The following is a 22,953-nucleotide window of genomic DNA, read 5'->3' on the forward strand; positions in this document are numbered from 1 at the left end:
GCCTTTAAGTACCACTGTTCAATAGAACTTTCTGTGATGAACCTACTAGCTACAAGTTGGTATGGAGCACATGAAATGTGGTGATTGCAACAGACTAAAAAACAATAGCACAGGACGGGCCCGGTGACGCAGCAGTTAAGTTCGCGCGTTCCGATTCGGTGGCCCAGGGTTTGCCGGTTCGGATCGCGGGTGCGGACACAGGACTGCTTGGCAAGCCATGCTGTGGTAGGTGTCCCACATATAAAGTAGAGGCAGATGGGCACTGATGTTAGTTCAAGGCCAGCCTTCCTCATCAAAAAAGAGAAGGATTGGCGGCAGGTGTTAGCTCAGGGCTAATCTTCCTCAAAAAAAAAAATCGAATTAAAATAGCCACATTACACAGCTGTATCAGACTGCACGAACATAGAACATTTCCACCACTGCAGAAAGTTCTACTGGATAGAGCTATTTAGAAGAAATCCTGCATTTTTTTTCTTTCCTCCTGGTTGGATTCTAGGGCAAGCAGAAGGCTTTTTCCTCCTCCAACTCAGCCCTCCCAACCCTCCAACGTCAGAGAAAGGAGATTCCTTTCCCCTACCCATCTTCCCCTATTCCACCTCCACACTGCCCACCCTCATGGCATCAGCTTGTTCAACAGCCTTGAACCGGAGCCCCAAGAGGTAGGCAGACGGAAGTGACCTTTCCACATCAGGCACTGCCTATCAGCATTAGCCACGTCATCAGCATCAACAATCCACAATTACTCAACTCTCAAAGGCGAAAATCATTCTGCCGGAGACAGAATCAGGCAAACCAAATCTGAACACTCTAAGAATCAAAACAAAACCCAAACACACATCATTTAATGACGTAAACAAAATATTTGCTTTGGGCTTTGCTAGAGCCCCTATACGTGGTGACTTAGAGGGAAGGAAGCCTGCGAGATTTCTGTCTATTCTCCAAAACTTTTTCAAAGAACTGATTGTCCTATGTTATTTAACCGGAGAATGGGCTAATTTGTCACCCAAAACAATGTTTAACTAAGAGAAGTATTTTTCTGAAATGCAAAAGCATTCAAGCCTTTAACCTAAGGACCTTCACGGCTGAGAGCTCAGGGGTCATCGCTGCCTCTACCTTTATAAGCCCATTTTCAATGCTAATGAATTCTTTTACAGGTGTATTTGCTAATTTTTATGTGTGTTTTAGATATAGATTCACTAATCATTACTTAGATGTAACCCAGGGTTTTTTGCATGTGAAAATAGGACTTAAATCCAGATTTATAGGTAAAGAGCAGGAAACCGAGGGAGGGAAAGACACAAAATAGCCGGAGGGTAAAATGAGGAAGGACTTCACTAGTCTATTTAAAAAAATACCCTAAGGTATTATGTGGCCCCTGCTTGGTAACTTATCTAGCTCCCTTCTCAAATTTTCCAAAAAGTTGAACTCATTTTGAAACTTTGATGTACAACTCACTGTCACCTAGGGATTCTTGTTAAAATGCAAATTATGATTTAGAGGATCGGGGGTTGGGGCTGAGATTTCGCATTTCTAGCAAGCTCCCAGACGGTGACGACGCTGTTGAGCAGCAAGGATGTAAACCTTAAGAAGTTGGAATCAGTCCTTGTCAGTTCGGAGAACTCGCTTCTGACAGGGTGAGTAATTTACAGGAAGGTTCGCCTGGAACCTGCCTTACTGCGGGTATCTCTTGGCAGACTCGGGCAGCTCCTTCTCCAGGACAGTGACACAGCGGACTTTAAGGAACATTCGAGGAGTTGGGTGAACCTTAGCACAATCAGCAGTAACGTTTACCGGGGGCGTGTTACGTACCGGACGCCCGCACCTCATTCATTTTGTCCTTCCAGCAACCACATGAAGTGGACACTATTATTCTTCTCGCTTTACAGATGAAGAAATTGAGGCTCAGAGACTTAAGTAACTTGCCCAAGGTCACGAGCTTTTCGGGAGAGTTGAGTCCAGGTCCATCTAACTCCAAGAGACAACGCTTTTAACTAACAGTTTGGGGCCTCAGTTTCCTGCGCTGTGAAATGAGAAGGGCTGGCTGACAGATCCCTTCCAGATACGCCTAAGGGAGTCTTTGCATTCCTTCTCCAGATCTTGCTCTTTGAGCCTACAGGGAAAAGTTCTTTTTGAGAACACCGCACCCCCTCTGCTTGCCTAGGTCAGGGGCATGCACGGCTGTTCCGGGGAGGGTCGGGCAGTCCTGGAGCAAGCTGGCTCGGGACACAGCGGGCCGATCCATTACATAAGCGCGAGTCGTCCCTCCTTCCGCTCGCCCCTCACCCCTCGCCAAGTCGCAGCACGTAGAGCGGATCCCAGGGATAAATCCCCTTCGCCCGCCGGCAGAGTCCACGGCAGAGCTGGGGGCGCTGAACTTGCCAGTGCATTTCGGGGTCGGGCACTGGGATTTTCCCCGCGACGCTACTCCTCCCACGCTGCCCGCGGGGCCCCCGGTCCCAGTCTGGTCGGCGTCTCCGCCCGGTGCTCTCCCCGCCCCTAGGACGCGGGGACCGCGGCGCTTGGGGCCCGGGAAGGGGCCACCGAGCAGGGACGCGGCACGGTGGGTGCGCCCCGGGGCATGTCCGCGAGCCACTGCCCGGGCTGCAGCGGTCCACGCGAGGTGAGGACGCGGCGGGCCCGGGCTGGGCACGGGCGTGGCAGGGGGTCGGGCGGAAGAGGGGGATGTCTGCGCGCTCTGGGCGGGCTGCGGAGCGCTGGAGCCTGGCCCCGCTGGGCTGCCCGGGCGCAGTCTCCCGCGGGCGGCTCTGGCGCCTAGATCCCCACCGCGAGGGCCGGGGAGTCCCGTTGGCTCACCATCTTCCCGCTCCCGGGCTCGGCTGTGCCGAGGGCGCGGTGGCTCAGGTGACCCAGGCATCCTTCGCCGCTGGGCGGCGGAGCGCTAGAGCTGGGCTTCGTGGAGCTGGCGGAGGACTCTCCATTCGCTCCCCGCTGCCCCAGCGCCCAGCAGGTCGCTGTGAGCGGGTGACCCTAGCCGGGTCTCTCGGAGCGCCTGTTTGGTTAGGAGAGAGACACGTGCCCACTTGCCCTGTCAGAATTGTGCCGGCGCGCCCATGGTTTCTGGGCAGGTGGCTGGAGAGGAGCGGCTTTGATCCTCATTTCTTGTGGTTTCCAAATGCAGACTTCTCGATGCGACGGAGACCGCCTTTCTTCTGCATTCTCCGCTTTCAGTGTATCTTTTTTTTTTTTTTTTAATCTCCCCTCTGCCTCAGCTAATAATATTTATTTCTAGTGTGTGGTGTACTGAAAACACACCAGCCTGCAAAACCTTCACTTGATTGAACTTAATTTCTCAGTTGCTTCTTTCCTCAAAGAAGAGCAGTGACCTGTAGTGTGGACTCGGGGAAAAGTGTTCGCAGCAAAATTTTAAAGCACGATTCCAGTTAAGTGCTGGGACTATTTGGTTAGCCTTCTGTTTTCACAGCTCAGCATTCTGGACCTTTTAGAACTTTTTCTTTTTCTTCTTTTTTTAATGTTGTGTTGGATAGGACCTGCCAGGATGCCGGTTAAACTCTTCTGTTTTGAAAGGACCCTAATCGGCTCATCCTACCTATTTCTTTGCTGAGAGCTGGGCACTGCCGTGGTGCAGCCAGCTTAACCCAGGAGGAAGTTTTCAGGTCTGCCAAATTCAGAAACACACTCTCTCCACAGATATCCGAGATCATTAGCTTTTAAAAATCATCAACTACTCCTGCATGGTTTGTCTCCCCCCTCACCCCCTAAAATGTCATGGCAATCTAGGCTAATGGTGCCTGACCCTCCCAAGGTGCCCAACATATGTCTGTTGAGGAAAGAAAGGGTGGAAGTAAGGAGTAGTAATTAAGTGACTGGAATTGATCACTTATAATCACAGGATCTTGAAAATTGAAAAGGCTTTTAGGGATCCTCTATTCAAACCCTTCACTTTACAGCCCAGGAAGCTCAGGTTCCACTTGGCAAGGATTGACTAAGCTCAGACTGTCAGTTGGTGATGGAATCGACACCAGAATCCAGGCCTTGTCCATCCCACTTAATTCAGTTTTCAAGGCATGTTACCTCCAGGCATTTTGAACAAAAATGATACGACTAGAATCACCTAGTCGTATCATTTTCCTGTTCGTATTTTTTATCTCTCTCTCTCTCTTTTTTAACTGGCAGGATTCTGAATTAGATGAGAGAGGTTGATTTAGTCAACTGCCTTTGTAGCACAATTAAAAAATATACAAACACTTAATTTTAAATAATATCTTACTTTCTTCTTATATGAAAATGAATATGCAGATACATCCCGGGTGAACTTCCAGAAGAAGAAAAGTAATCAAAACAGATGGGACTAAATTTACCCCCATCGCTCCTTGGAGTCTCTTCTGATTCTCAGCCCCCTATGGTGACAACCTGTTAGAGTTAAAGGTGTGGTTTGTAACTGTGGAGCCGACTTGAGGGAAGTGGCTTATCTGATGGCCGTTTGTTTGCTGTGATTAATACCATGATCTCTAACAGAGCTGAGAAAGGAATTTTAAACTGACTTATTTTATTTATTTTTATTTTAGCATTGTGTTGCCTGGTTTTCAGTTTAGTTCAATTTAACAGCTATTGATTGAGTGCCTGCTATGTGCTCAGTGCTGTTCTGGGCATTTGGCATATGTCAATGAACGAAGCAACGAACTTTATCCTATGGAGCTCAAGTCACCATTCATTCATTAGAATTTTTTCCAGGATTTTGTTTGGCAGATAGAAGAGAATTTCAATTTTGCCTAAAGCAGGGAAACGGACATAAATGTTCCAAACTGTCTTCCTTCCAATCTCACGATTCTGTTGATTCTATAGTCACCAAAGACGAACAAGCACATTGAGGTGAAGTTACGTTGACTTTCAGGAACTGACATTCTACTCTATGTGAATAGCGGTTCCCACGTTTGGTTATCTCATGTATGTTCATTTGGAGTCCCTGAAAGTACATTTCTTTCAGTGCAGGGACATCATCGTGGTGATGTTAAACTTGGTGAAGCACGGCAAGATTAGTTTTCCCAATAGTGTTAGTGTTCCCATGTTAGTGTTGCAGATGGTAACTGTATTAGTTTGTAAGGTGTACCTTCTTCTTTATTTATAAAGCTGGTGTTCTACTTTTATTTTGTCTCCCTTTATATTTTTGTCCCTCACTTCCCTCCGTATTCATAGGCAGCAGAGTGTTGTGACTTATTGGTAAATCCGTTACCAGGGAAGTTGTTTTTAATCAGACATTGCAGTTTTAAGCATTTTCTAATTCTCTCAATTGCTTTTTCTTCAAAACGGCCTGGTTTGCAAGCTCAGGCATGTTTATTGTTTTTAACAAAGGCTTATCGAAATGAACTTGGCAGTTTTTCAGTCATATACAGCCAAAAAAAAGTATTCAGTGCAGCTTTGGGGGTTGTTTATGCATTCCTTACCTAACCAATTGCTTTGCTTTTAAAAATCACCAATTTGGAAGCTATTTTCTTATGAGTTCCATTCTAGTATATCTAAAAACTAACCCATTAAAGTGGTATAATAATTTAATTGAGGAAAATCAAATCCACGCTTGACGATGTTGGGACATTTCAAGTACACAGAATTTCTCTCTGTCTCTGTTTTTAATTTGTTCTACATCAAAGGACATCAGGAAGTGTCATTATCTGACGGTGTCCTATTTGAAAGTTGTCTCTGTTAAACACTTGGAGGAGAGTCACGATTTCTGAGGGCTGCCAGACACCCAGAGTAGTTGATTGTCTTCGTTTGCCGGCCGCTCTGCCCCATCGCATCCTCGTCCCTCCTTGGGCTGCACATCCATGAATGGGATGAGTTGCTGTGGCCAGGGAGGAAGTTACACACTATTAATTATTTCATTAATGTGCTTATTCATTATTTACTTAATAAATACTTGTTGAACTTATACATTTTGTTAAAGATCTGTATAAAGTTTCTATTTTGAGCACCTCTTTTCCCATGCTGGTGGTAGTAGGGGATATAAAGATACAGAATCTACCTCCGAAGCAGGGTACAGCCTGGTATGGAAGAAAAGACTTTGTATGACTAGCTATAATACCATTTGTAACCACCTTAAGAGAGAGAGAAGTACTTGGAAAATTAAAAGGAAGGGGAGAGAGCATACAGGCACTGTGAGGAGTCAAGGCTTAGGGGAGACTTTATAGACAGGGACTCGTTTGAGCTGCTCGTCGAGAGATGGGTAGGATGGTGAAGGGTTATAGAAGCAGAAGGGAATACCTGTCTTTATGGGAGTACATCCTTGCTCCTTTTTGAAGATGTATAGAAGACTTCCTTTTGGGGGCCACTTGAGCCTGTGCTGGTGTATCACCCCTACACCCTCTGCTTGTTTCCCCCTCCATCCTGGTTAATGGAGTACTGACCAACACTAAAACAACACATTGGATTGACCAGTGCTCTCCTTTCCCTCTGAAACACGTACTGGTTTTTGCTCAGAGCACCGAGACCACTGTGGCAAATAGCCATCCTGACAGTAAGCTGATGTACTTTGCTTTGATCAGCTCATGTGCACACTTACAGTAGTGTTTGGTCATAGTCTTGTTTATACCTGTAGAACTTGCTATTGTAATTTTGCAATTTAATTAAATATTACATAAACTGATGTAATGCAAATACCAAAGAATGCTATTTCTATGAAAACTAAGTTGATTGCCAAATAGGCCCATAAAAGTAAGCCATTTTAAAAACAATATCAGCACATGGATGGACCATGAAACATTACACCAAGTGAAAGAAGCCAGACACAAAAGACCATACATTGTATGATTCCATTTATATGAAATATCCACCATAGGCAAATCTATAGAGGCAAAAAGTAGATTGCCAGGTAATGGGGGTGGAGGGACTTGATAGTGACTGATAATGGGTACAGCGCTTCTTTTTGGAGAGATGGCTATGTTCTAGAATTACATAGTGGTGATGGTTTTCTAACATCATGTAAGTACTAAAAATCACTGAATTGTACCACTTAAAAATATTAACATAGTGAATTTTATCTCAATCACAAAAAAACCTATAAAGCTAAAACAAAAAGCAACATCAACAAACGAGTTACTACTACTTAGGTGTGGAATTGACAATTATGAAAGACTGGAAAACTATAGTAAAAAAATCTAGAAAGATTTTGCACCCATGTGTTTTCACAAAGGCCTTTAAGGGACAAATGCTTTTAAGAAATGGAGGCAGGAAATCTAGGCGCAATTCAGCCAAAAAAGGCAACACAGAACTTCAATCCTGACCTAACAGCCAAAGGTTAGTGAATGATTTAACTTTTATTTATGTGACTAGAGTTGAGAGAAAATGTTCGAAATGTGATGTATCAACTTTTTGACTCTGCTTTTGCTGACTTCTGCTTGCCTCAGTCCAGAGAGATTTTAGTGTTACAATCTCTTAGATGCCCAGTGTATCCTGAAAATAGCTCATCTCTTGCATCTGGAAAGAAAGTCCATGTTTATGAGCCTCTCTTATGGATGTACTATTAGTCACTTAAGATTCTAGAGGAGACTGAACCTACTTTTCAAGTTTCTAAATCACCATAAAAATTCAACCCTTTCCCCTGCAAACTGTCTTATGGCTCCCTGGTTCATATATGTAAACAAGGTAACAGCATAAAATCTTAACTACACCAAGACTTAAGCATTTGTTGATTTTATAATTTTTCAAAATATTTCTCAACACAATTCACCATTTTCTGGTTTATTTAACATATTACAGATTAAGTCTGTAATTACTTATTTTGAGGACCAACTGGTATTGTTTTTGAAATTCTACATTTTTTGGTGAAATACTTTCCATGGCAGTGAGCTCATATTTCAGCTCCTACTGCAACCAGTTGTATTTCTTGAAATAGCAATTTCAGCTCTCTGAACCTGTAACTTCAAAACAACTGCATTCATAGCCCATGAAGGAACTACCAAAAAACCGTCCAAACCCACACTCGCGACAAAGTCTGATCTGCTGCAGGGGACAATAGAGTGTTACGTCTTCAGTCAGATAGGGGTCAACCAGACAACTAGTGAAAAGCAACCTCATCCATCATTATCAACTAGTCATGAATGAGGGGAGCCCAAACTCAAAGGCATCACTGCTGTCAAGAAGAAGTGTTTGGCCAGGTTGATGCCTGCTTCTGCGTGATGCATCAGTTAGCTGACTCAAGACCATTTCAATGGTTCTCAACCCTGGTACACCTTGGAATCATCTGGAGAAGGAAAAAAAATATTGGTGCCAAGGACCCACCCTCAAAATTTCTGATTCAGTAGGGCTAGGATAGGACCAGGCATCAGTGGCTTTTAAATCTTCCCTGGTGAATCTCACGTGCAGGCAGGGTTGTAAGCCACTGATTTATAATATACTAAATAATATTATAGTTTTTCTGAACAAATTTTGTTGAAACAAATGGTTGCTGTGGTATCTTCTTAACGTTATCTGATGAAACAAATTAAATATGATACTTTTTCTTCTTTTAATTGTTTTTTTTTTTTTTTTGCAATTTCTCTATACAGCATCCACTCAGTATATGGGAAGCTTCCCCAATGGTTGAATGAATTTTCACTGATTTTTCCCCCTGTGGGATTCACTGAGTTTATGTCTATACAATGTCAAAGTAATCAAATCAACCAAAATGGTGTTATAACAGTCAAATTGGTATTATTATTATGCTCATGGAAATTCTCACCTACTGTTACCAGTTAGCTGTCCAAAATTGTGCTTTCACTCTTGATTTTTGTATTAAAATAGTACTTTCACAGATCTTGACTAGTAGTTTTTCAACTGTGTTTTGTAGATTTCTGGGGGTTTCAAGGAGCCTCGGGGGCTGTGATGGGGCATGGGGACAATGGGAGGGGGAAAAATGTCTTGCTTCCAGTTAGGGTTCCTTTTGGTGGTCTCTTCTACAACCTGAGCAGGTGTGCTCTTCTTGATTTCACATTTTTGGTCTCCAAGTAAGATTTTATTTGAATAAAGGAGTCCTTGGATAAAAAAATTTGTACCTAGGTCACATGTTTCTAAGTTTCTGTCTCCCCTTTCTTGCCAAATGTGGTTTATGTAATTCTGGTAGCTCCTAATTGTTTCTAGCTACTACTGTGCATCTGTGCTGAAGAAGCATAAGAAGACTTTGGTCCTATTAATTTTATATCCTTGGTGCCTGTGGGAGAGAGAGCCAAATGAACAGTTAGACACTCTGAGCAAGTCATACAGATTAGGAGTCATCAGCATAGAGACTCAGTTTAAGTTCCGTGTGTAGAAGTCATCACCCAAGGAGACTGTTTATAGAGAGATGTGAGAGAGGTCAGAGATAAAATTCTGAGAAGTAGCTATGCTGGGTGAGGTATCCCGCTCCATACTCACATTAATCCAATGCACATTTTGGTCAATGAAGTTTCTTTTTATATTTTCATTTCTTACATCCCTACATACGCTTGTGCATAACTGTCAAAAGAGTTGAAGCATGAGTATATATGTGCGTGGATGAGGGTGTAGGGTAGTCTGGTAGGGTCGCAGAGCACGAGCTATGGAAACCAGCCAAGGAAGTTTTCTCTTCCTGTGAAAATGCTACATCCTGCACAGAACCACAGGGCTCCTTCTATATGCATATTGAGGCGCAGAATGAGAAGATAAACTTGAGTGGTTGCCTAGTGGATTTGGGAGTGCAGACAGCCATTTTGGTATTTTTGGCATACAATGATTTGTTAAGAAGCGTTGTGTTTTCTTGACTTTTAAGGTCCAGATATTTCCCCCATGTCTTCATTCTCCTTCATGGAACTAGAGCAGTGACTGTTGGCTTCTGGGTGTGGTCCTAATGAGGCCTGGGGTTAAGCCCCCATTCCACACGGGTCTGAAGCTTCATTTGGTTTCATTGACACAGACCCTGCCCTCAACGCTGGGCGACTGTTTGGCAAATTTGGTTACAAGGCTCACCAGGCAACAGTGTCTTAATATAATTTAAAAACTCATAAATACTCTTAGAAAAAGTCAAAGTACCCTGGTAAAGAATAAATAAATGCTCATAAATAAGATACCGGCAAAAGTATTTTACTTAATAGGGTGTTCCAAGGATAAAGAGACTGGTCATTATGTGAAATATTAAGCCCCACACATTTTTTTCTCTAATTTTTACGTCTTTAGGGTGACTTCTTTAGTTATCCTCCACATAAAGATAAAATATAAGCAATCATATATTCTAATTTTATTAGAGATGGTCTAACTAAAATTTCAGATGACATTGAGTAGCTGATGCACCCAGATCGGTATCTCAGCATGATCCTGGCACATTCTGCTCTCTTCAGAAATTCTTGCATGAGAGTATACCTAACTGGCTGCAAATACAAGCAATGTTAAGGTGAAGCTTCATTTTTTTTTTATAGTTTTAAGCTGAGAAGGGACATTTGAATTGGATGAAATAGAGTTAATTACCTTTAAAGTCTCTAATAAGAAAATATTGTGATTAAACAATGTTAAAATAACTCAATGAGTTTACCTCTTCATCAGGCAGATATTTACTGAGTACCCAGCACGTGCTAGACACTGTGCCGGGTGCCGGAGGCCCCTAGAAGATAGACAGGGTGTTTACCCAAAGGCTTACAGTCTCCTAGAGGAGACAGATGTGTGGACAAATAATCACAGCATTGTGATGAGTCCCATAAGTGACCACCCGCTATGGGAGTTCAGAGCCCAAGGCACAACGCTGCCTAGGTTGGTCAAGCCGTTAAAGAGATGTAGGGATACACGAGGTGAACAACCTGAGGAGGGGCATTCTAGGCAACAGGGGCAATTTGTACCCAGGCACCGTGGCAGGAAAGTGCACCGTGGACTGAAAGCACTGCACGGTTCTGCAGGGGAGTTAGGTTGGCTGACTGGCAGGGTCCGTGTGTGGCTAGGTGCCACATAGGACCAGAAGGGTAGGCAGGTGCTAGCTTATTTAGGGTCTTATGTATCACACTAAGGAGTTTCAATTTTGCTTCATCTGCTAAGAGTAGTCCCTGAAGGCTTTTAAACTGAGGAGTAGGGAAGGAGTAGGGGTTTGGTAAAAAAATTAGCTTGTGTTTCAAAAACAAACCTCTGAATGGGGCTTTAAGAAAGGTCCAAGAGGGTGAAGAACTAAGGGTCTGTTGAAGTGGTACAGATGGGAAATAGGGTTAATGTCTCATGGCAAGACTTTTGCTTCATTTATACTTATATTCTTGGTGCTTGGTGCCCTATAGGGCATGTGGTAGAGATGTCTGGTAGGCAATTTGATGCTCTGTGCAAGCAATACAAAATTTAGGCATCATCGACTAATAGGCTCAATTGAAATCTCATGATTCGTTGTAATTACCTGGGAATGTGTGAAGAGTGAAGTGTGAAATGGATCAAAAAACTGTGGAGAATAGCTAGAGTGTGTTCACCTTATACCAGAGCACAACTTGGTGATTATACCTTTCTGTTTCTACTCTCATTGTCTAGTTATGTGTTGATCTCTTTCACTAGATCAACTGTGAGGCCAGGGACTGTGTCTTATTTACAGTGTCACTGCTTTTGCCCACCTTCACAAAGCACCATTTGTGTGTCTGAGTAGCTGTGTCTTCCTGTGAATAGCACCCTCTGGAGTTATGCTTCAGCTGTCCCTACTTAACTGGTCCCAGCAGCTGCCATGGTACCTGACATGTGGTAAGTGTTCAGCATGTTTGTTGAATGAATAAATAAATGATGCAATGTATAATGAGTGGTCGGAGGAAGAAGCATCTAGCAAAACAAGTAAGAAGCATGGGTCTGTGGGGAAGCAGAGAAAATAGGAGAGACTCCTGTCTTGAAAATTCAGGGAAGAAAGAGTTCAGTAATGGGAGAGAGGTTAATGGTGCCAAATGCTACAGAGAGGTCAGTTAATTAAGGAAGGCAGAGTTACCACTGGCAATTAGGAGTCATTGGTGATAATGTCAAAAATAGCCTGAGTGGTGTGTAAGGGAGGCAGGAGGGAAATCCCATTCCACTGATGTGGGAATGAGGAAAGGGGTGAGGAGATGGTGTAGACTGGGTTCGCGAAGGGAAGGAAGTAAGTGGTAGTAGCAGTAAAAGGAGTTTTCTCCCCTTCTCTTTCCTTCTTCTCCCTTCTTTCCTCTCTCACGTTCTTCCTTCCTGATTTCAAGTTGGGAGACACCTGAGTAAATTTATAGGCTAAAGAGGACTTCGTGTAAAGGTCTAGATTCAAAATATAGACAACAGAAGCGAGGATACTAACTGGAGAAATTAAATATAGAAGGATACATCTTACTTTGAGAAAGGCAGAAAAGAGGTAAGGATGCATGTGGATATGAGTAAACTGGAGGACTAGCTGAAGGAAAGGAAATGGAAGAAAATCCTATCCAATGGCCCCAATTCTCTCTATAGAATAGTAACTAACATGTTTTGGACACTTTCTATGTTCTTAGCATTGTCAAAATTACTTTACATACGTTAACTCACTAATTTCATTGAAGATGCAATTATTATCCTAATTTTACAAACGAGACAGTTGAAGCACAGAGAGGTTAAGCAACTTGCCTGAGGTTATACTGCTGCTAAGAGGCAGAACCAGGATGCAAAGCTGTTCCATCATGCTGGAAAGGACAGTATGTAGAGTGCTTAAGATTTTGGATAACCAATGTGTGTACGAATCAGGTACAACATATTGTTGCTGAGTCACTCTGAGCACTTAGTCTGTGCTGGAAATCGTAATTCTGTTGTGCTATTAATCTTCAAGGTGGAGAGATTTCCTCCAGAAAAACTTGCCTTACTGGTTACAGGAGTGGAAATGTTTGGATGTTTGGATTGCTGTGGAATTGGGGATTGGTGGCTTGGAAGAAGTGGGGGTGCCAGAAAGAGAGCAATTGATATGATGGATCATGAGTTCTAGCCTCCAAGAAGAAGGAAAAAAGAGCAGATAAGCTGATGGAGTGAGAGAAAATGGAGGAGCAAGGGGCCTGAGGGCTCAAGGCAGTTGAAAACCAGGTGCAATAGGAGTTGAGGAGTCGCAGACTTGTGGAGGATAGAAAGTTGGGGTTAGAGAGGGATACTTAATTCTCACAAAAACCCTAGATTTCAGAAGTGAGGGTTGGCACAGGTGGTGATAGGTTGATTGTGTGGCTTTGGGAGTACTTGGCTCAAGTGAATTGGAGGTGAATCTTTGGAACTTGATGAGGTCAACGTTGAGGCTGAGATCAGCAAAGATGTTGAGTAGATGTGGACTGGAACCTGTCTTTTATTGGAGGATGGTGCCCAGAAGCCCTAAGGACTGGTCTGGACTTTAGAAAACTGCAACTCAAGTGTAGCTTTAGGGAAAGATACAGAAGGTTAGCTGATATCTAGCATTCAATAAAAATCGCTTAATGCTCTCAAAAGAACACCGTCAGAGAACAGTTGAATAGCTTATGTTATGTACTATAGTTTTTGAAGAAAAGAACCTGAAGAATCAATTGGCAAAACAACACATTTCACAAGTAACTTTGGTTGCTTTAGCAAAATCATCATTACCCTGGAAAGAAAGGACTGTGCTGTGATGAAATCTCCTCTTCCTCTTCCTTCTCCCTGTAGTGTGGAGTGCAACACTCTCTGGGCAGAGAGAGGCAGCTGAAGATCATCAGGCTTCCAGATGTAGGGCCTTGTTGTGACTTGTGGAGGTGGGGGTCATGGCAGTGGGGCCGGAAACTTCAGTGGGACTCTGTATGGTATCCTCTGCTTCTATAGTTAGCCTTGTGATGGGAACCAGCAATATGTGTTCCCTTTGTACAGCTGTGCATACCACTGTCTGCTTTTCTCTTCTGCCCTTTTAGGATTTCAAGGAATCAAAATTACATCTGATGTATGCTTAGAAAGCCCCACATGTGCAAATATGGAGCTACTGCATAGGGATGGAATATGTGTGCTGGGTCTGATATCTAAGTGGCGTGTGTAGATAGTGTATCAGGTAGGATGTTTGGGGGTGAAAGGAACAGAAACTCCAACTTGGACTGGCTTAACTAGTTAGAAAAGTTATTCCTTCATGTAGTAGGAAGTCCAGGAGCAGAGTGTCTGGACCCTGGCTTTGCTTCTCTGTGATTCTCTTGGCTTTGTCTCTGCCATGTGTTGGTTTCATTTTCAACCCAATTCCCCTCATGGTCCCAAGATGGCTACAATAGTTTGAAGAGTGGCATCAAGATAGGAAACATCCAGTGGAAGGGGAGAAGCTGCGTCTTCATGTCTCCTCAGTAGTGAGGACACCTCCCCAGAAGCTCCCAAAAGACCTTTCTTCAAGTCATTGGCAAGGATGGGGGCACTGCTCTTTCCTTAAATCAGTCCATGACCTGCAGGGGGACAGGATTGACATAATTCTATTTTTTTAAATTAATTAATTAATTAATTAATTTTTTGAGGAAGATTAGCCCTGAGCTAACATCCGTGTCCATCTTCCTCTACTTTATATGTGGGACGCCTGCCACAGCATGGCTTGACAAGCGGTGCCACGTCCGCACCCGGGGTCTGAACCGGTGAACACCAGGACGCCTAAGTGGAACGTGCAAACATAACTGCTGCACCACCAGGCGAGCCCCCATAATTCTTGATTAACCATTTGGGGTGGACCGGATGTTGGGAATCATGTCCATGAGAGAGAGAAGGCTTGAGGCTGTTATGAAATTCCAGCCTCGTCAAGGGGGAGGAGCCTTGGATGGCGGTCAAGTCCCTGCCTTCAGCATTTGTTAGCGTGTGAACTTGAACAAGTTAGCAGCTTCTGTGAGCCTCTGTTTTCTCTTGTAGGATTGCTGTGGGAATTGAAAGCACTTTATATAAAATTTAAGGAGCTATACAAATGCTAATTATTAATTTGAAAATGATGATGACAATAACAACTTCCATTACTGAGCACTTACGTGTTCTAGGCACTTGCTACAGGCTTAAATGCATTCCCTCTCTTTATTCCTCACTAAACACATATCAGGCAAAGATCACACTCAAGGCACTCCAGTAGATGGTTTATTTCCAGTCTCAGTTAAGCTGAGATCTGGAACATTAAGGCTCAAGGGTAGGGACAGACAACAGGTGCAGGCTCACTTTCGCCTGGAAGTTCTGCTTTTTTGGCCTGTGTAAGCAGGTAGAGGCAGCTGGCTGTGGGGCCTCTGCACTTGCTCTGTTATCTGCCACGGATTGTCTTTAACTAGTTCAGGGCTCACTGCTCCAGGGATTTGTAAAACAGTATATATGTACTTTTAAAACACCTGATGCTTTTCTTTCCATTGTTCCTTTATTTCCCCAAAGCTAAATTTTTTGCTTATTTATGCTTTTGAAATAGTAGAGGGATTTACAAAATGTTTATTACCTTCTTGTAGTTGTATTTTGATGAGGCTTACTGGTCAAGAAGCCTATCAGGTATGGAGTGAGTAAGTGGTGGGGCCTAATTTTCTTGACGTTGCACATTGCCCTGCCTTGAACATCATTGAGATATGAACTTTTTCCATATTTTGGTTTATATCCTTATGATAGTTTCCCTGAAGGAGAAGAGCTAGGCGAGAAGGTTTGAACTTTTTATACGGATTGCCTGATTGGTTCATGGAAGGTTTTCGAGTGGTGGAAATGACACACTTGTAGTCTTGTTTTGGGAATATGCATTTTCTCATTCTACGGTGCGATCGTATGCCTGGGATCATAAAATATTTCTAGAAAGTCTGAACCATTCTGATACCATGTAACTGACTTTTTCCCAGGCTCCCCTTGCAATTATAATAAAAATAGTGTTTCTATGGCTCAGCCTATACCAAATTTTGAGGCAATCCAGCCCTTGTCAATTCCTCCCCGTTAGCTGGTAAAGTCCTGGGGAGAAACTAAACTTGTGCATCTTGATTCAGCCTTCCCTTGTGTGAGTTACTTCTCCTGAGGCTTCTTGATCTGTATGCAAATAGACCCCCTGGAGGCCCATCTTTCAGACACATCTGCTTTCTATTCATAGTTCTGGCCCTCACGCTGGGCCCTCTGCTACACTCTTAGACAATCTGTGAGTAAACTGATGGGAAAATGAAGTGAGAGATACTGGGTTTTTGCTGACACAGTATGAATATGGAGTATTTGTTTTGGCGTTGTGGTGGAAGTCGAAAGACTTTCATTCATATGACTCGACTTCCCATGTAATTCTTTCAACAATTCCTAAAATACTTCTCCCCAACTCTTCCTACCCCCCTCAACAGGATATATTGATGAGTGAAGCTATGTAGCAATGAAAAGTTGGAGGAAGGAACTGCCCCTAGTCTTAGATTTTTTAAAAATTGCAGTTGCAACTGTAGTGTATATGATAGAAATCATGTTTATATTTTGCTCTCTGTACATTTCCCCAGGTAATTTTAAACACAAATATGTCAAGTATCATAATAGGAAAAAGCAGAAGAGTGGCACCACTGCCTGCCCTGGAGGGGCCCATGGACGGACTGACCACACAGTATCACTAGGACTGTGGGGGTGGTAGAGAGAGCGCTCTGGTGGCAAGTAAATTGTTTGGGCGAGGGCCCTAGAACAAGCCTATGAGGTAGGTAGAAAATGGAGGCCCAGGAGGCCGCTTGTACCAGGTCACACAGCAAGTCACTGAGAAAGCCTGGATTTCAACTCAAATCTTTCTAAATCCAAATTGCATGCTCTTTATTTTGCTTTTCCTGGTTTCGTTTTCCCAAATTTGAATTTTTAAAATTACCTCTAAAATAATTAAGGCTCTAGAGACGGGAATAAAAGGCATACTGCTTCCCCTACCTTCTCCCATACCGCCCAGGCCATCTTCTCTGCATGTACAGATCATCTAAGGAAATCGAGGGTGCCTGTCTCCAGCAAGACAGAACAGCTGCTAGGGCAGAAGTGGGCAGGACCTCCCTGAGTGAGGGCCGTGGTGTGCTGGGCTCTGGGAACCGAGACACTCCCAGATTTACAGCAACAGAGTGTCCCAGCAGCCTACCTTTTTTGGAAAGGAGAGCCATTTGTGCTGTTCTGCCTTCTTTTGCCTTGCCCTGTCCTGCTTTGCCCCAGTGTTAGAGAGCAGAGCCGCTTACAGCGGAGAGGTCGGGAGGAGAGTCAGGGCTGCCTCTTGCTCACCTGTTTTTCCACTGGTTGCACTTGTTGGTGCCCAGCTACTGTTGCATGAAAGAAATGAAGATGCTCTGGCCCTAGTCCTGCAGGTAAACCATTTGAGTGACTTTGGACAAGTCACTTCAAGATTAGAACAGTCTAGTCTCCGTTTCCCCAAAACTAAAGTGCGCTATTTTTCCTCCTCATTTTAATGTTTCTGAAATAAGATGTGATAGGCATTAGAAGTAAATATTTAATATAGTAGTGTTTCATAATTTTTTCCTTTTCTTCAGAAGCCGTTATTAAGTCAGTGGGGTAACTTACAATTTATGTTACTTTAGGATTGTGGGAATATGGTAATAAGTCCCTTAAGGAGTTGTTTGGAGAATAGATATGCCTGCCAACCTGTTTGTGAACAGTGAAGTGCTTTATGAATGTAAAAGATCCGGAAACTGCCCAACTGTCCCTGTGTGATTATGTCTCAGAGATGCCCAGACTGGAACTTCTTGATTAAAAACGTAGTGACAGTCCTCTATTGAATAAAGTTGGTGTTCTGGGTTATAAGAATGTATATTTCTAATATCTCCTTCTCCCAGTAGGACTCAGTAAGCTATTTTCGTTTTGAATTTTAAAATATGGCTCATAAAGATTTGAATTAGGCCTTGGCGAGAACTGTTTGCCTGTCATGGACTGAGAGGATTCCTGGCCCTTATTGGAAATATCAGATTGGCCAGAAAACTTGTGTAACTTGAGCAGAATGTCAATCCAAAAGGATGTTCTGCAATTCAAATGGGAAATTAGAATGCCACTGAGTTCTTAAAATAAGCTAGATAATAGGAGGGGATTCAACACAGTTACTCAGACTGTATTCCTGTCCAGGTGGAGTTCAGTTTGGAGACAGCAAAGGGTGAAGGCTAGACGCTGAGCTAAAATTTCCCTTTCCAGCTCGGTTCAACCCGTTTGCCCTAATAACAAGTCTGAAGGAGTTTACAATCTAGCAGGAAACAAGGTGGACATTTACCTTACCAGGTCAAACAGGGTGTGAGCAAATAATCAATGGGAACAAGATCACAGAGAGAATATTTACATTCCTATAAGAAATCTTACCAGTTATTGTGAGCGTCCATTTACAAGGAAATGGGCTGTCATGGTGCTTAAACCAGGGGTGGCAAAGTCAAACCTCTTTGGGGCTCAAGAGTGAAGTAGCTGAGTGGTGACATGATGGGGCGGCACTGGGCTATAGCTAAGTCGGGAGAACATGTAAAGCTTTGTCTTCTCGCCTTTCAACAGATATGTACGTTCTGTTCTTGGTGCCAGAGACCCGTCAGTGAACAAACCCAACAGAAATCGCTGCCCTCCTGGCGTTTACATTCTAATTTGTTGCTGCCTTAAGACAAATAACTGAGCCAATTAGAATTATCTCTAGAGTAAAAGTGAATGAGTCAGAATCAGACGCATTGGTGTGTTCCTGTGAATAAATTGCACAGATTTCAATTTTGTTAGCTTTTAGGCCCTTTTCACATAGTTAATATTTCTGGATAAATGGAATTACTATAATTATAATATAAGTAGAAATAGTTTATTTTCAGCATTCTGATTGGTCTGTTGCCTTAATTTGCTAAATAACCATAATTATAAAATATTGGCTTTACAAGGCAGCACCTGGTTTATTTAATTCTAGTTTTGTTATTTAATTGAAAATAAAGCATTGTGAGAAATCCCATCTGTCGTTGTCCTAATTGTGCTGACTTACTGAGGTTGGTTAACGATGACTTGGTGCGGATTTTGACCGCCCGCGTCAATGGATCCCGTGGCTGGGGCTGGAGAGCGGAGACTCTGGCAGGGAGCTCCCGAGGAAGCCGAGGAAGCCGTCCCCAGGGAGCAGGACTCTTGCAGGCCTGGTTTTCTGCGAGCAGCTCAGGCAGGGCTTTCTGCAGCTTGACTCTGATGAGGTCACTAAAATAACAAGCCTGGGAGCTTGGACCTAGGAAACCATGTGCCTTTCTTTGAGCTTCTTGTGGGAAAATGGGGATGAGAAGCATTTGTGATTGCACTTATCTTTAGTTTTGACAAAAGGAACTTCTGCCAGGCCTGCAAAGCGAGGCACAACTGAGAGTTGCAGAGAGAGAAAATGCAAGCTGCTCACAACGCTCAGAGTTCTCTGACTGTTCGGTTCAGTCTTCAGTGACTGTTTTTAGCAAATCAAGGGGTGTTAAGGACATGAAGTTTGTGGCCCGGATTCCTGTTTTAGGAGCTTCTTCGCATGTGTGCCTGGGAGCTCCCCCCTTCTCCCGCATGCTGAGGGTGCTATGTTGAGCTGGGAAGCAGAGATTCTTCCAAACCAGGGTCTCAGCATTCCCGACCTGGGGGACTTTCCAACTGAAAGACCTGAGCGTCCTGACAGGCCACACGTATTACTGAAGTGTGTTGCTTGAGGTGCTATAATGAATCTGTGTGCCCCCCAGTAATCACATCATTTGCTGAAATTGCTGCCACACGTTGAATGGGCACCTTTACATCTATATAAAGTCCAAAGGGCGCTGTGAGGGACTGAATATGTCCCCCCAAATTCATATGTCAGGGCCCTCACCCCTCAATGTGATGATATTAGAAGGTGGGGCCTTTAGGAGGTATTAGGTTTAGATGAGGTCATGAGGGTGGAGCCCCATGTTGGGATTAGCGCCATCATAAGAAGTGGAAGAGAGAGAAATCTCTCTCTCTCTCCATGCACACACTGAGGCGAGGTAATATGAGGACACAATGAGCAGGTGGCTGTCTGAAGCCTGGAAGAGAGCCCTCACCAGAACCTGACCAGGCTGCACCCTGATCTTGAACTTCCAGCCTCTAGAACTGTGGGAAAATAAATGTCTGTAGTTTAAGCTACTCAGTCTTTGGTATTTTGTTATGAGACCCCGAGTGCACTAGGACAGGCTCAGTGCCTCTTCTTAAGGTCTTACCTGATCCATCAGGAAGGTTGATAATGTCATTCCTTTTATCTCTGAACTCAGTGACCCTGTGCTCTCCTGGACTTCTTTTTATCTTTCTTAATTTCCTTGCAACCTCCTCTTCTCGTAACTCTCTCTTAAAGATTGGGGTTCCTCAAAGTCCTACTTTCTCTTCTCTTCCACCCACCCTCAGGACAACTTGCTGCTGAAATTGGGGTCTGTGGACCAGCATATCAGAAACGTGAATCTCAGGGATCAGGATTGGAATCCCTTACAGACCTGCTGAATTTGAATCTGAATCTGCCATTAACAGACGACACCCACAGAAGTCTGAAAGTTCTGTTCTTTGCGATCTCAGTGACCAATGGCATGCCCCAACCTCCAAGTGTACACCTGACACCAGATCTCCCTCCTGTGCTCTGGACCAGTTTATCTGACACAGCCTCTGGGCTGTCCACTCTGAGGTCCCACAGGGATATGGAACTTTGCCTGTCCAGAGTCTGGCTCCTCTTCTCCCAAATATACTCCTCCTCCTTTGTGCAATCAACAAAAGATAGGGTCTCTCCAGAAACTTTTCCTTTAGAACTCACATTTAACCACATACTCCTGGGTTAAAGGGTTTCTTTGGACTTAGTCAGGGCTACTAGTCAGGTGGTGTCACTGGTCTGGCTGGCCCATTGTTCAGCCAGCCTCTCTGCATCATCAGTGGCTCTATCAGCCTCTTTTTAAGTATTTTGAATATTGCCCATGGTGTCATGTTCAATTAGTAACATTTCTAACTTTTTTTCCCTCCATAGTAAGTTTGTGTATAAGTACTCCATAAATATTTTATAAATTAAGTGGTGATCATTATATTTGTTATTAATTATTAATATATTACAGGTATAAGCAGTTAATCAATGTTTTTAATGGTGAGTAAATAGGAAGTTCTCTGACTGAAGTGCAAGATTTTCAGAATATTTGTGAATGACCATAGTGAGTCCAAAAGAAGGGTCATCAGAAACATAGTGGGACCTGATATGTCACTTGATTGTAATCATACAACATCTTTTTGGAAGAGAAAAATCAGAGGCAACCCAACTGTCCGACAATAGGGAACTGGTGAAATCAATTACAGGACACTCATTCAAGCAAATCCTTTGCAACCATTAGAATGATCAGACAGAGTACACTTATTAACATTCATGGCGTCAAATTAAGTGAAAAGAGCATGTTACAGATAGGATGACTATAGTTTTCTGTTTTTAAAAACTGTGGTAAAATATATATAACATAAAATTTACCACTTTAACCATTTTTAAGAGTATATTTCTGTGACATTATGTACATTCACATTGTTGTGCAACCATCTCCAGAACTTTTTTTGTCATCTCAAACTGAAACTCCATAGCCATTAAACAGTAACTCCTCATTCTCGATTCCCCCAGCGCCTGGCAACCACAAGTCTACTTTCTGTCCCCATGAATTTGACTATTCCGAGTCCCTCACATATACATGGAATCATACAATATTTGTCCTTTTGTGACTGACTTATTTCATTTAGCATGTCTTCAAGGTTCATCCACATTGTAACATGTCAGAATTTCCTTCCTTTTTAAGGCTGAATAACAGTCCGTGATGTATATATACCACATTTTGTTTACCCTTCACCTGGACACTCGAGTTGCTTCTCCCTGTTGGCTGTTGTGGATAATGCTGCTGTGAACTTGGATGTACGAATATCTGTTTGAGTCCCTGCTTTCACTTCTTTTGCGTTTACTCCCGGAAGTGGAACTGCTGGATCATACGGTAATTCTATTTTTAAATTTTTGACGAACCGCCATACCCTTTTCCACAGAGGCTGCACCATTTTATGTTCCCACCAGCAATGCACAAGCATTCTAATTTCTCCAAATCCTGGCTAACACTTGTTATTTTCTGTTTTTGTTTTTGTTTTTTGATAATAGCCATTGTAACGGGTGTGAAGTCTCAGTTTTGTTTGTAAAAAGATGTATTTACACACGTTTATAATATGAAAAAAAAATTCTCCAAAGGATGTACTCCAAATAAAAACAGTGCCTATTGGGTGATAGGATATAGATGATTTTTATATTGTCTTTTTGCTCTCCTTTTTCTGCATTTAGCATGTATAACACTTGTAATTAAAAATGGTTATGGGGGCCGGCCTGGTGGCACAGCAGTTAAGCATGCCAAAGCATGTTCTGCTTTGGCAGCCTGGGGTTCGCTGGTTCAGATCCCGGGTGCGAACATGGCACTGCTTGGCACACCATGCTGTGGTAGGAGTCCCACATATAAAGTAGAGGAAGATGGGCACAGATGTTAGCTCAGGGCCAGTCTTCCTCAGCAAAAAGAGGAGGATTGGCGACAGATGTTAGCTCAGGGCTAATCTTCCTAAAAAAAAAAAAGATTGTGGGGCCAGCCCCATGGCATAGTGGTTAAATTCAGCACACTCCATTTCAGTGGCTGGGGTTCACAGGTTCAGATCCCGGGCATGGACCTACACCACTGTGCTGTGATAGTGACCCACATATAAAGTGGAGGAAGATTGGCACAGATGTTAGGTCAGGGCTAGTCTTCTTCAAGCAAAAAAAAAAAAAAAAAAAAAAAACGCTTGAAACTCAGAATCAAGCTATATCAACTCAGAGGTTGATGGTACCTCCCATTGCCCCAGGTTGTGCAGCCTTCACGTGGGTCCTCATACTTGTTGATTTTGAACTTGATGCTGTCACTGTCATGTTTCCACTCCCCACATTGAGGCTGTCCACAGGTGCTCCAATGCTCGAGGCCCAACTGCCACACGTTCCTCTGCCCAGTGAAGCAGAACCAGGGCTTCTTGGCAGTGAATTGGACGAGAGAAATTATTATAACCGGGTCTCCGCATGTGGCTTTCAGCTGCCCTATCCCACCTTCCTCCCCCATTCCCATTTTAGCGCAAAGAAATCTCCTTTTTAGGTATGTTTGCTCA

The 22,953-nt window shown here is 43.3% G+C and overlaps 1 protein-coding gene across 4 annotated transcripts in view; it reads left to right on the plus strand.

Moving 5' to 3' along the window:
* The first annotated feature begins 735 nt into the window (after positions 1 to 735).
* The window catches only part of SLC16A12 (solute carrier family 16 member 12), an 84,917-nt gene continuing 62,699 nt past the window's right edge, over positions 736 to 22,953 (plus strand). The window contains exon 1 of one of the 4 annotated variants that reach the window (XM_070561654.1): positions 736 to 1,634. The gene's annotated coding sequence lies outside the window, so the exon portion shown is untranslated. Of the gene's footprint in view, positions 1,635 to 2,131; positions 2,621 to 22,953 lie in introns of those variants that run through there. The other 3 variants (XM_070561689.1, XM_070561646.1, XM_070561678.1) reach the window with 3 other exon arrangements.

This window comes from Equus przewalskii, chromosome 1 (genome assembly GCF_037783145.1).
Source record: "Equus przewalskii isolate Varuska chromosome 1, EquPr2, whole genome shotgun sequence".
NCBI classification, from domain to species: domain Eukaryota; kingdom Metazoa; phylum Chordata; class Mammalia; order Perissodactyla; family Equidae; genus Equus; species Equus przewalskii.